Here is a 14,973-nt window from a genome sequence, read left to right on the forward strand (position 1 = left end):
TGTTTCCTTAATGATTCGTTACTTTGTAGACAAGATCTTTGACACTGCTTTGACCCCAGAATTTGTATCTGTTTAACTTTGTTTATCCCCAAGGACAGAACACAGAGAGCCCCAGCTTGAGTCCCTATTTGTCTGCTTTTTTTTTTTAAGTACTTATTTAATTGATTTATTTGACTGCACCAGGATTTAGTTGCAGGATGTGGGATCTAGTTCCCTGATCAGGTATCGAACCTGGGCTCTCTGCATCAGGAGCATGGAGTCTTAGCCACTCAACCACCAGGGAAGTCCCAGCAAAATGCCGCTTTTGACCTGCTTACTCTGACTGTCACTGCTTTCAGTGCCTCATTCCACTGATCGTCATGGAATAGAAATTACGGAAAGATCAATAGAACTATTGATCAAATAGTTCTAAAGATCAATAGAACTATTTTTAAATTAACAAAAAAGTTCTAACAGCAAAACATTTTTTTTTCTTTTAAGTGATACCTTTTATTTAATTGGGCTTCCCTCATAGGTCAGTTGGTAAGGAATCCACCTACAATGCAGGAGACCCCGGTTAGATTCCTGGGCCAGGAAGATCCACTGGAGAAAGGATAGGCTACCCACTCTAGTATTCTTGGACTTCCCTTGTGGCTCAGCTGGTAAAGAATCCGCCTGCAGTGTGGGAGACCTGGGTTCGATCCCTGGGTTGGGAAGACCCCTTGGAGAAGGGAAAAGCTACCCTACCCACTCCAGTATTCTGGCCTGGAAAATTCCATGGACTGTAAAGCTCATGGGGTCACAAAGAGTCAGACATGACTGAGCGACTTTCACTTATATTTAATTATTTTTTATTTTATGGCCTCACTCCCCAGCATATGGGATCTTAGTTCCTTGACCAAGGGTCAAACTCAAGATCCCAGCATTGGAAGCACAGAGTCTTAACCTCTGGACCATCAGGAAAGTCCCACAAGCGTTGTCTTACAGGGGTACTCTATGTGGGCACAACAGCTGGTGCTGGACGTTCCAAGAGACCTGGAGGCCAGCAAGGGCCAATCCAACTCTAGGAGCAGTGGCAACACTATCACTCTCAAATAATCACTTGAGTCCTCCTGCACCAAATTTCAGAAACAAAGATGTCTACTCTGTTGAACTGAGTTCAGATGGCAGACAGGGCACCCTTGTCCTGCCCTGAAATGTTCATATGTGGTCCTTAAAACTTCTGATGTGTGAACGTGTCTGCTTTTGCACATGAATAGTGGTCATGAGGGTCATATATAATTCATGAGAAAGGACCCATTAGTGATGGAAAAAACATACAAGCAAAGGCACCTGCAGTAGGTGGCCAGGGTGTGGTCATTTTAAATTCTCAACCCACACCCCTCTTCTCTCCCTACCTGACAGGTTCCCATTTATTATGATTACTTTAAATTTGCTTGGCTGTGACACATGGCATGTGGATCCTTGTTCCCCCACCAGGGATTGAAACCACGCCCCTTGCATTGCAAGTGGAGTCTTTACTGGATTGCTAGGGAAGTCCCATGTTCCCACTTTAATGACAGGGGTTCTGTGGCCATGGTCTTCTCTCACCACCATGACCCTGTTAATGGGTTTCCGTTCTAACATCTGGGGCCAACAGAGCCCTGGTCCTGGCTCCCCAGTCTGTGTCTCAACTGCCTGAGACTCCAACTTCCAAATAAAACTGGAGGCTGGACCTTATCCATCTCTGCCCACCGCCTTGGAGTCAGTGCCCCGCCTCCTGAATGGTTAAAAAGTACATGAATCAGGGACAGACTTAGAGTTGGCATTCAATATCATTTGCCATTTTTTTACTTTTTAAAAATTCTGACTCATGTTCTATTTTGCCTGACCCTGAAATCAGTGAAAAACATGTTTCACCCTCTTGGGATCATGAAGTCAGCTTTAACGGTAATGGCATGACATGTCATAGTCACTCATATGCATTTAATCTCTATTTCAGACCTCATGAGGGGTTTATTGATCGTATTTTAGAGCAAATGAACAAAGCCCCACACTCTCAGGTTGCTGTGACCCCTCAGTATTTCATGTGCAGATTAGGGCACCAGAAGAAACCCCTTAATAAGTAAAAAGATAATAAAATATGAAAAACACACAAACACAAAAAAGTCAATTAGAACTCCTATGATAATGGTTACACTAAGCAGTCAAGTGTTGTCAAAGATTACAACTTTGGGAATTGCCTGGAGGCCCAGTGGTTAAGATTTTCCCTTCTAAAGCAGCGGGGTACAAGTTCGATCACTGTCTGGGGAGTTAAGATTCCACATGCCTTGGGTCCAGAAAATAAAAAACATAAAGCAGAAGCAATATTGTAAAAAAAAAGACTTTAAAAATGGTCCATATCAGGGCTTCCCTGATGGCTCAGGGGTAAAGAATCCGCCTGCCAATGCAGGAGATGTGGGTTTGATCCCTGGGTCAGGAAGACCCCACATACTGCAGAGCAACTAAGCCTGTGTGACCCAACTATTGAGCTTGTGCTCTAGAGCCTGGGAGCCGCAACTGCTGAAGCTCTGCTGTGCCCTAAGCCCATGCTCTGCAAGAGAAGCCCTCGAACCACAACTAGAGAGTAGCCGCCAGTTGCCACAGCTGGAGAAAAGCCTGTGCCCACAGTGTAGACCCTGCACAGCCACAAACAAACAAATAAATAATATGATATATTAAATAAATGGCCCACATAAAAAATCTTTTTTAAAAAATGAAAAAAGATCACAATATTTGCTTTATTTTGAATTTTAGTAACTTAAGTATTTTAGTAACTTAAGTATTCTAGTCTTCCCTGCAGTCCAAACAGTAAAAAATCTGCCTGCAATGCAGGAGACCCGGGTTCGATCCCTGGATCAGGAAGATACTCTGGAAAAGGAAATGGCAACCCTCTCCAGTATTCTTGCCTGGAGAATCCCATGGACAGAGGAGCCTGGGGGCTACAGTCCATTGGGTCGCAAAGAGTCAGACACAACTGAGCAACTAACACTACCACTACTAAGCATTTTTTGATGTACCTGTTTATTTGATTGGACAGAGGATCGACTACACTCTCTGTCCAGCTTCACTGCTCACCTCAGAGCTGCTTCTCCCTATACTTATGCTCTTGGGAGAAAGCATAGGTTTTTTTGGTTGTCCCTCTAGTGTAAGGGGTCTCAGAACACTTTAAGGCTCGAATAAACCTAGGGAGCCTTTCCCTAGGAAAAAGAATGCCCCTACAAATGGAATTTTGTGTATAATTTCAGGATGTTCATGTCCCCAAAGCATGGACAAAAACTCCTGCTCTGAAATCTTTCCAGCACCAACAGTGGAAGATGATGATGAAGTTGATATACGGAGAAGCACAAATTGGAGAGCCGACCCTCATAAATCATAGAAGTGGAACAGGTGACAAGCAGGCTTGTACCCACGTGGCTTCACTTCTGCCAGCCCCTGCCAGCACGGGACAAGCGGCAGGTGTGTCTCACCTGCCCCCTGGTGATCTGCTGACACGGTGGAAAGGAGGAGGCTACCGCCGGGAGGCAGGACCCAGCTGAGCTGATCTGATAAGAAGATTAGGTTTCGGCACCCCTCCCACCAGCCCTAATGCCCTCAGACTAAGCAGCTGCCCAGGCTCAGCTCTTTCTCGGATGGAAGATGTGTCTGTCGGGGCAGTCACTGCGTGCCCCCTTCCAGAGCCACCAGCCATTCCTGAACACACGGTGTTCTGTACACCTCTGCCCAGGCTGCGCCCTCTGTGCGCGACGGCCCGCCCTCCCGTCAAGTACATGCTTGCGCTTCAAGGCCGGCTCAAGTTTCACCTCTGAGCCGTTGCCCTGGTTCCTGCCATGGGTTCAGCAGCTCCGGCCTGAGCTCTCCTGGCCCCATGCCCACCCCTCTCTCCCGGCACTCACTGCGCCGTCCACGCGCGGCTCCTACTGCAGTTGTTCTTTCATGTGATTATCTTCCTGATCAAGAGGATGAGATTCCTGAGGACCCAGACCAGCTTCCTACACAGCTTTTGGCACGGAACAGTTACTTTGTAAACATGTCTGGCTGGGGCTTCCCTGATGGTCCAGGGGTTAGGACTCTGAGCTTCCAAAGCCAAGTACCGGGATTCGATCCCTGACCGAGGAGCTGAGATCCTGCAAGCCCGCTCTGTGGCCAAAAAAAATTCTTGAAAGTTTCTGGGATACTACCACTAATAAATAAATGGTCAACTTATGAAAAGAAAGTGACCAGGGGCTTACCTGGTGACTCAGCAGTAAAGAATTGGCCTGCCAATGCAGGAGACTCAGGTTTGACCCCTGATCTGAGAAGATCCCACGTGCCGCAGGACAATTAAACCAGTGTACCACAATAAGAGAAACTCCTGCAATGAGAAGCGTGCACACCACAGCTAGAGGGTGGCCCCTCTTCTCTGCAACCAGAGAAAAAGCCTGCGCTGCAGCAAAGACCCAGCACAGCCAAAAATAAAACTATGCATACAAAAAGGAAACAGCCAACACATACAGGATACATGCAGGAGACAGACACCCTGGAGAAGCACCAAGTTCATGAGCGCTTCTTTCCTAAAAGTAAAGACTACTAATCACAAAGGTGTATAAGAGCAGCCTGACGCAGAAGGAGCCGAGTGATACATGAGCAGCTCAAAGCTGACACAGGTGGTGCAGCTGGCAGACTAGAGGCTTGGAGCCTGGAGCCTGGACCCTTCCAGCATCTTTTCAGAAACCCTAAAGGGCTTCCTGGAGTAAGAAGGACTTCTCCATGCTTTGCACCAAGAGTGAGCCCTGTGGAAGTTTTCGTGCAGGGATCTCGTTTTCCTAGTGCATCTCACAGACCTTCTGTGTATCAGGCCTACAAGAATTGTTTTCTTTTAATTAAATCCCTGGGCCTTAACCCTGAACTGAAAGGGTCTGGGAGGAGCGGTGTGGTAGGAGGACAAAGCTGGTCCAGCACACGAGCAGACCTGAACAGACGGGAAGGGATGCTCCATCAGCAGGAAATGGTCGTCAGAACAAGTCACATCAGAAACGGGTGACGCCACGATGAACCGCCAGTGACGAGACACAAACAGTAACAGAGGGGTCTGATGGGGGCGACTTCAGAGGGTCAGTCAAAAGGCAGAGCACCACGCTTCCCTGGTGGTCCAGTGGATGAGAATCTGCCTGCTGAAGCAGGGGACATGGGTTTGATCCCTGGTCCTGGAAGATTCCACAGGCCTCAGAGCAGCTGAGCCCACGCGCCACAACTACTGAGCCTGCGCTGGCGTGCCTGGGAGTCTCAGCTGCTGAGGCCACTGCAATAAGAAGCCCGCACACCACAACTAGAGCGTCATCCCTGCTCACCGCAACTAGAGAAAAGCCCTCACAGCAACCAAGACCCAGTGCAGCCACAAACAAATAAATAAGAGAGACGTAGCCCCACCTCCGCCTCTGAGCAGTCCCCTTCAGTCCTTCAGACACTGCCCTCTGCAGCCTCAGCTCCCCGGTCATTGGGCTAGTCCAGCGTCTGCACATGTATTTACCCACAGACCACTTTCTTAGAATGCATCTTATACAGTTAAGCCCAACAGGTCCAGCAGATAAAGGAGAAGCAGCCGTGAGGGGCGCAGAGCCCTACCCCCACCCCACCCCCTGCCCCACATCTTGTCTCCTCCCCAGACCCGATACCCCTGGAGGCAGGAAGGTCTTTGAGGAACCCAGTTTGAAACCCCATGCACTAAATTATGGTCTTACCCCAGGCATCCCAAACTCCAAAGACCCCAAGGTCCAGACGGAAAACAAAAAAGTGACATTGGCTTGCTTTGGCTGTGCAAAATCGGGGTGTCTTAGGAGTTCAGTTCAGTTGCTCAGTTGTGTCCAACTCTTTGTGACCCCGTGGAGTGCAGCACGCCAGGCTTTCCTGTCCACCACCAGCTCCCAGAGCCTGCTCAAACTCATGTCCATTGAGTCAGTGATGCCATCCAACCATCTCATGTCCTAGTAGAGGGAGAAGCTAGTAAAGGAGAAGCTCTGTGCTTCTTCCATGGGATTGATTATTGCTGGAGTCTGGCAGACCTAGGAATGCCCCAGGCTCTGTGTTCACAGACCGGGTTTTCCCAGGGAAGCCAGAAATCCAGATTTTTCCATGAACTCATAGGAATTTTTTTAAATTAATAGGCTATTTTCTAGAGCAGCTTTAGGTTACAAAAAAAAAAAAAAAAAAAGCATGGAAAATATAGGGAGTTGGCATATTCTCTCTTCCTGACCCTCACTCCAGTTTCTCCACTTATTAACATCTTGCATTATTGTGGTACACTGGTTGCAACTGGTGAACCAATATTGATACATTAAGTGTTATACATTCTATAGGTTTTAAAAAATATATATTTATTTATTTATTTATTTTTGGATGCACTGAGTCTTCATTGATTTTTTTTTTTTTTTTTGGCGTGGACTTTCTCAGGTTTTCTTTAGCTTCAGCAAGCAGGGACTACTCTCCAGTTGTGGTGCGTGGACGTCTAGTTGTGGTGGCTTCTCTTGTTGCAGAGCGCAGACTCAGTAGTTGTGGGACACAGCCCCAGTTGCCCCGTGGCCTGTGGGATCTTCCCGGACCAGGGATGGAAGCCATCTCCCCTGCTTTGGCAGGCAGATTCTTATCCACTACACCACAGGGGAAGTCCCAATTCTATGGGTTTTGACAAATGCACAGTGACATGTATCTACCAACACAGCACCATACAGAGTTTCTTTACTGCCCTCAACCAGTGTTGGAGGCAAGGGATTGGGCAGACGGGGAGAGTCATCTCAGACGTGGAAGCCATGAGAGAGAAATGGCTCCTGAAGGAAGGATGGCTTCCAGTTTCCAATTTGGTTTCTGGTTTCAGGTTCAAGCTTGCTCAGTTTGGGACGAGCCCCTCCAAGGTCAGCGTGCCTGCCTCCTCCAGTATCCACCTTGTTCTCACTCCTTCCTCTTTCTCCCTCACTTCCACGCGCTCTGCTTGCTTCGAGAGAGAAAGCGCAGTGAAAATGCCCGTGGAGATCTGGTCTACATCTTTCCTCCCGGCTGTGACTGTGGCCAGGGTTTGTCCAGAAGCAGCCAGCATAGCCATCCCCTAATAAGACTGAGCAGGCCTGGCTGCCCGCAGTCAAAATCAGTGATAACTGGATAATATTTCTTAACACAGGGCTTACAGTTTACTTTTATGCTCATACAATGCTCGTATAAGGAGAACCATGTTTGCGTTTAAAAACCTGAGGAGCAGTTGAAGAACAGGGGGTCAGAAATCAGACAGTCCAGGGCTCAGATGACATTTCTGGTGCCTCTAACTAGCTAAATCCAAACCCTCTCTGGGCCCCAGTGTTCTCAACTGCAAAAATGAGCCCAATAATTCCTTCTCTGAGAGTTATTAGGAAGATTGAATGTTACAGGTGGCTTGCATACAGAAATGTTCAGTCCTTGCCTGCTCCTTACTGGGAGCTGGAGACCTGGATTTCAGTTCCAGCTTTGTTATCATCCAACTTTGTGACCAGGGATTAGTCATAAATCAGACACACAAGCCAACAGTTGCCCTGCTCCTATTTATTTTTAAACTTTTTATTGAAAACCTTCTTTGTTTTTTACATTAGTAATTGAAGTACAGTTGTTGCATGATATTATGTATTACAGGTGTACAATATAGTGAGTCACAATTTTTAAGGGTTATACTCAATTTATAGTTATTGTAAAATATTGGCAATATTCCCTGTGTTGTACAATATATCTTGTGTGTGTACTCAGTCACTCAGTTGTGTCCAACTCTTTGCAATCCCATGGACAGAAGCCCATGAAGCTCCTCTGTCCATGGAATTTTCCAGGCAAGAATACTAGAGTGGGTTGCCATTTCCTCCTCCAGGGAATCGTCCCGACCCAAGGATTGAACCTGTGTCTCTTGTGACTCCTGCATTTGCAGGCAGATTCTTTACCACTGTGCCACATGGGAATTCTTGTAGCTTAGTTTATACCTAATAGTTTGTATCTCTTACTTCCCTACCTCTATCTTGCCCTTCCCCCTTCTCTCTCCCCAGTGGTAACCACTAGTTTGTCCTCTATTTCTGTGAGTCTGCTTATTTGTTATATTCACGAGTTTGTTACATTTTTTAGATTCCACATGTAAGTGATATCATAAAGTATTTGTCTTTCTCTGACTTATTTCACTTAGCATAATGCCCTCCAACTCAATCTACATTGCTGCAAATGGCAAAACTTCGTTTCTTTTTATGACTGAGTAGTATTCTATTGTGTGTATTTGTGTGTGTGTATACATATGTGTGTGTGTGTGTGTGTGTATACAGATATATAAGTTCAGTTCAGTCACTCAGTTGTGTCTGACTCTTTGTGATTCCATGGACTGCAGCACGCCAGGCTTGTCTATCCATCACCAACTCCCAGGGCTTGCTCAAACTCATGTCCATCGAGTTGGTGATGCCATCCAACCATCTCATCCTCTGTCACCCCCTTTTCCTCCTGCCTTCAATGTTTCCAAGCATCAGGGTCTTTTCCAATGAGTCAGTTCTTTACATCAGGTGGCCAAAGTATTAGAGGGTTTCAGCTCAGTATCAGTTCTTCCAATGAATATTCCAATGAAAATATATATCTATGTACTCTTTACCATCTAAGCCACCAGGGATAGTTAAATATACATATACCATCTCTTTATTCATTCATCTGTTGGTGGACACTTAGGTTGCTTCCATATCTTGGGTATTGTAAATAATGCTGCTATAACAATTGCGATGCATGCATCTTTTCTAGTCAGGGGGAAATCTTTTTTTTTAATTGAAAATATTTTTATATACATTCAGAGAGTACGCATATCAGAGAGGTCCCTGGTGGTCTAGTGGTTGGGATTCAGCACTTTCACTGCCATGGTCAAGGTTTAATCCCTGGTTGGGGAACTGAGATCCCACGAGCCTCCCCAGCACAGCCAAAAATAAAGAAAGTACATGAACATTGCACATAACTCTGCACATTGATGAATTTTGAAAAGCTGAACACTCTATGTACTCAGAGCCCAGATGGGAAAAAGCATCCTGAGAGCCTCCTCATCCCCGCTTCCATAGGCTCAACCGGTAACGGCACAGCTACCGTCCTGACCTCCAACGCCCTCCACAGCAGCTCAGCCTGTGCTTGGACCTTATAAAACCGGCATCACGCAGAACATGCTCTTGGGCCTGACCTATTTTGCCCAATACGATGTTTGTGAGATTCATCCATATTGTTGGATATGGCTGTGAATTGTCCATTTTTACTACTGCTTTGTAACATTGGCATTCCAGGGCTGGTGGCCCCAATTCACCCTTCCATCTGGTCTCATAAAGTTTTTTTTTAAAGCACAGCCATGCCGGTTCAGCTCTGTACATGTCTCGGGCTGCATTCTACACTGTACTAGTGACAAGAGCCGAGAAGACCATATGGTCCACAAAGCTGGAGATGCTATCTGCCTCTTTACAAAAAGGTTTTTGACTTCTATGTAGTATTCCATCATGTGAATATACTGAAATTCATTTGCTCATTTTACTGTTAATGAGCAGTTTTGTAGTTTCCAAGTTGGGGCTCTGAAGAGTGATGTGCGAAGAACTTGTACGTCTTTTGGTGAAACAAGCAGGTGCATTTCTGTTGTGTCTGTTCCTGGGGGTGAACTTGTTAGATTACAGGGCAGATCTAAGTTTAGCCTTGTCAAAAGCCATCAACCAGTTTTCTGAAGTGGTTGTGCCATGACTTGTCCCACAGGCAGTATCTGAGAGCTCCAACTGCTCCATGTCCTGTCCCACTGGTATTTGTCTTTAGCATTTTCCCTACCTCTGTTTTGATTCTTCTCTTTATAATTTATTTCTCAGTTTCATGGTTGGGCATTTACAAGGTTAAGAGCATTCACTGAGTCTAGTGGCGACTGTTAAATCTTTTGTTTTCTTTTTCTTCTCTTTCTTGTTTTTGGCCATGCCACGCAACATGCAGGATTTTAGTTTCCCGACCAGAAATTTTTTTTAAAAAATTAATTTATTTAGTTTAATTGGAGGCTAATTACTTTACAGTATTGTAGTGGTTTTTGCCATACACTGACATGAATCAGCCATGGGTGTACATGTGTTCCCCGTCCTGAATCCCCCTCCCACCTCCCTCCCCATCCCATCCCTCAGGGTCATCCCAGGGCACCAGCCCTGAGCACCCTGTCTTATGCATCGAACCTGGACTGGCGATCTGTTTCATATATGATAATATTCATGTTTCAATGCTATTCTCTCTTTGCATCTGTGTCTCTTTTGCCATCTCGCATATAGGGTCATCATTACCATCTTTCTAAATTCCACATATATGCATTAGTATACTGTATTGGTGATTTTCTTTCTGGCTTACTTCACTCTGTATAATAGGCCCCAGTTTCATCCACCTCATTAGAACTAATTCAAATGAATTCTTTTTAATGGCTGAGTAATACTCCATTGTGTATATGTACTACAGCTTTCTTATCCATTTGTCTGCTGATGGACATCTAGGTTGCTTTCATGTCCTGGCTATTATATATAGTGCTGCAATGAACATTGGGGTACACATGTCTCTTTCAATTCTGGTTTCCTTGGTGTGTATGCCCAGCAGTGGGATTGTTGGGCCCGACCAGAAATTGAACCCATGTACCCTGGGGTTGCACAGAGTCGGACATGACTGAAGCGACTTAGCAGCAGCAGCACCCTGCAGTGGAAGCATGGAGTCTTAACCACTGAATCACCAGGGGAGTCCCTACACTTTGTTTTCTTAAGAAGCTCTTCTTCATAGAGTCGCCTTTTGGATATGTAAAGATCAACATACGTTTACCCATTGAATGCTGTCTTCTCCCAGGAAAGGAATGCTAAACATCTCCAACTTCTCAAAAGTGGCTTGTAGCACATGGTTTTTATGCTTTCACAATCCTGGTTGCCTGGTGAACAACAGGCTTTGCATCTCTGGGCCTCAGTTTAACCATCTGAAAATAAGGAGGTCTGATGTAAAGATCTTGAAAGTCGTTTTAACCCCAGTATTCTGTGTTAAACCTTAAGTTGGGAGCCCCCGCAGAGATGCCCACATGCATGTCTAAACAGGGAACTCCCATCCCCAGATATTCCTGTTAATGTTTATCTGCTGACAGTAGAAAGTGAAGACATTTATTCATTCCATTTCTCTTCCTTCCAACAAATAGACAATAGTTTCTGAGAGCCAAGGATGTCCCAGGTGAGGCAGAAGGTGCTCAGGAAGGTAAGACTGATCTAGGTTTCTCCTGGTAGACACACAGCTTCAGCAGGAGGGCGAGGTGGACGGTGTACCTGAGGGACCCAGTATGGTCCACGGAATGCATTGTAAGAAAGCAAGAATCCTGGGAAATGTCGGCACTGACGGACGCCACCCGAGGCTGGGGGGTGACTCGGGGGACGGAGGAGCTGATGGTTGTCTGAGTCTGTTCCCTGGAGGAGGTGGCCTGAGGCACTGCTCCCTCTAGAGTCTGGGGAGGGCTGGTTTCACCCTCACTCTCCTCAGGATTCATTTCATTTGCAGCAAATGACTTCCAGGCCAGACTGCTCTTGGCTTCCTCCCTGACACTAGTGTCAGTGGTGTGTAAGGACCAAAGAACCAGTCAGCAAGCCTGGATGGCAGGCCCCTCTGATATTTGAATTCTGCAGAGACCAGCATAATTTAACTGACCCAAACACTGCCAAAATGTGAAGGCAGGGTGGAGAAAATGAAAATATGAATTAGGTTTTCGTGATATCAAATTCCATAGAGTCTCATAGGATCACTGCTTTGAATTTGTAAAAGAAAGCCTAGCTGTTGTGTGTTAATTCATTTAAGCCTCACAATTTAAGCCCATGCAGTGGAGATGATCAGCCTTGTTTTCTGAACGGGGAGACTGAGACACTGTTTTAAAACGTGGACAGGGCGCCTAGTTGTCTTGCCTTACAGACATTGCTCTTTATCACAATCCTTTAACAAGCGCAGTGGCAGGGCTTCATGCTTGCAAGCAAACCTTCACTGGCATGTCAGGACTGGAGGCTTGGCAGCTTGGCTAACTGGTGTTGCAGTGGTGAGTTGATGAAATCCTGCTTATAGATTAAGATACTCTCCCCTCCCCCAGTTTTACTGATGGGCCCATGAATGGGGGCCTCCGGGTCGCAGAGCTCAGTAGTGTCAATTATACCATCAATAATAGTGACATAAAAAAAAAATCACTCCACCAGGGCAAGGAAGTTCCTGGAGGAAAGGTGGATGCTGTCGCTGGGAGAAGGCAGACCAGGAGAATGAACATTCACTATGGACTGAGTGTCACTTGTCCAAGGTCACACAGGCAACAAATGGCAGAATCAACCCTGAACTCAAATCCATCGTATATAGAAACTCAAGATTAAAAAGATATCCCTTGTTGATACCAAATCCTGAATGACCAAATCTGTTCTTCTCTTCATCCAAGCACATGGTCGGCTGGCTCTTTAGAAAATAAATTACTGGGTACCCTTCTTTAAAAAGTAATTAATTTGCTTTTCTGGTCTTACCATGTGGCTTGTAGGATCTTAGTTCCCCAACCAGGTATCAAACCCTGGACCCCTGGCATTGGAAGCACAGAGTTCTAACCACTGGACTTCCAGGGAATTCCCCTGAGTACACACTTATGACTTTTTCCCTGTGGGTTCATGACGGAATGAGTGGTTGTTGTTGTTTAGTCGCTTAGTCCTGTCGGAGGACTCTTTGTGACCCCGTGGTCAGAGGAGCCTGACAGGGAAAATCCATGGGATTTTCCACAAAAGAATATTGGAGTGGGTTGTCATTTCCTTCTCCAGGAAGGAGTGGTAGATTATATTAATGGTTCCATCTCTTCACTCTACCCTAAGGAGACACTCTTTGTACTGGAAATTTCTCTTCTCTTACCAAAAAGGTGAGTACATTTTTCTTCTTGCTGATTCTGAGTTTGGTCATGTAACTTGCACTGGTAGTGCGCTGGTAGAAGAGACTTGAAGAAGCACTTGACATTTCTACTTGCCCTTTTTGGCTCCTGCCATCACCGTGAGAAGGGCATCCCTAGGCTAACTTGTTGTCCCAGGAGGAATCTGGAAGCCCCAGGAAGCAGAGCTGCTGCAGTTCTTAGAGTTCCCAGCCAACCTGCACACACAGGCTCTCCCCAGTGTTCATCCCTTGATCTAGCCTCCATCCTTCCAACCCGCTCCCTTCCTTCCATAATCCTGGGCCTCCGTGTTGGGTCTGGCACGCGCCTAGTCTCTGGCAGCCCTCCTGTTTTACCCTCCTTGCCGCTGGGATCCAAGGCCACTCCTCCCTTTTTAAAATTGAATTTTTTTTACATTGCCCAGTTACTACCGCTTGTGGTTGCTTTACAGAATATTTATTACACTTATAAATCTATTAACTTTTCTTGGGTAAACTATTTAAACACAGCTGATAAACTTAAAACTTTGTGAATCAAATTTCCTGAAACATTTATCCACTGAGTCAAATTGCCATATTTCACTATGAGTCTAACATAACTTCTCCTGAATGTTTCAACCACCTTAACAACACAAAAGTTTTTACTGTACCCATACTTAAACTTATTTGTACAAATAAGAACTATTGATTCAACCAATGTGTTAGCTACAGAAGATACATTTTTGTAGTTCTCCAGGATTGCAAGATCAGATACAAGACAATGATTATCTCCTTCCCAGGAACATGGAAATCACAGCCTCTGTGTCAATGATTGATGGATTCTTAGTGGGAACACTGAACCCTTCAAGGTAACTCAAGCAGCAGCAGGCATTTGCCGGTTGGGATGCCCTCCAACCAGGTTCAACTGCTAAGTCAACAGGACTTACAAGTAAGTTCTTGCAATCTCCATGTCCATTGAATTTTGAGTACATGATGTTTTGCCTCAGTTTACAATTAACTTGATTATGCCCCATTAGCATTCATTATAATCAGCAGGACCATACAGCAGTTTAATCCATCAACCATTCTGCTAGGACATCTGGCTAATTCATTAACTCACAGCACCAATTATGAACCTTTCCTCTACCCGGTTATTTTGGAGGCTGCTGATCTTGACCTACCCTTCCTGGTTTTGGTACAGTTCTTACTCTTTTTGGAAATCTTTGACTTAAAGTAAAGCTATCTGTTCTTCTCAACTTACACAGATACACTGTTTCCCAAACAGACATACTGAACTTCAAGTAAGAAAGAGTCCCATATATGCCAAACTTACCTACTTACTAAAATGCTGTTTTTATACTTTCTTTGAGCTATAACTAGCTTTGTCATTATATATAATATTAACTTTTCCTTTTTGATCTCTAAGGACTCATGGCTTTTCACAGACTCAACTTGTTTTTGTAAATCAGCAACTGTGGACCTAGTTACTCTTTGTTATATCTAAGTTGTTACAACCTGACCTGAGGGACCCTCTTTCCCTTTCACCTGATTCCTTTGTCCTTTCAGCAATAGCTCAGCACTTTTGGCAGCAGCCTGGTTTTCTGGCAACAGCAAGATGTCTCAGGCCATTGCAATTTCTTTTTGCTCCCAGACGTGAACTCAGGTTCTCTGAAGGAGTCCTGGGTACTGCTAACGAAAAATGCTATTGAGATCAATACGTGTGTGCTGAGGGTACACTGTGTGTGTGCTGGTGGAGACGGCACCCTATGGCCGCTGAAAAGAAAGAATGAGAAAAGACGTTGCTTCCTAAGGTCATAATTATGTTTTCAAGTTGCTCAAATCGTTTGAATATTACAACATCTTTTTTATATACAATTTTAAATGAATTTTTCCCTACAATGTGTCTATTCAGATTTTTAACACTGTGATTATCCCAACCTCTGATTTTTAGCATTGTGCCTTCAGGTCCATTATTTTGAGGTCCCTCTTATGTATCCTTTATCAAAACCTGCATTCAAGAAAACATAAAATTATGTAAACAAATTATTCTGGCTTCATGTAAATGCATGTTTGCCATAGAGCTATTAGATA

Source organism: Cervus elaphus, chromosome 21 (genome assembly GCF_910594005.1).
Source record: "Cervus elaphus chromosome 21, mCerEla1.1, whole genome shotgun sequence".
Lineage (NCBI taxonomy): Eukaryota > Metazoa > Chordata > Mammalia > Artiodactyla > Cervidae > Cervus > Cervus elaphus.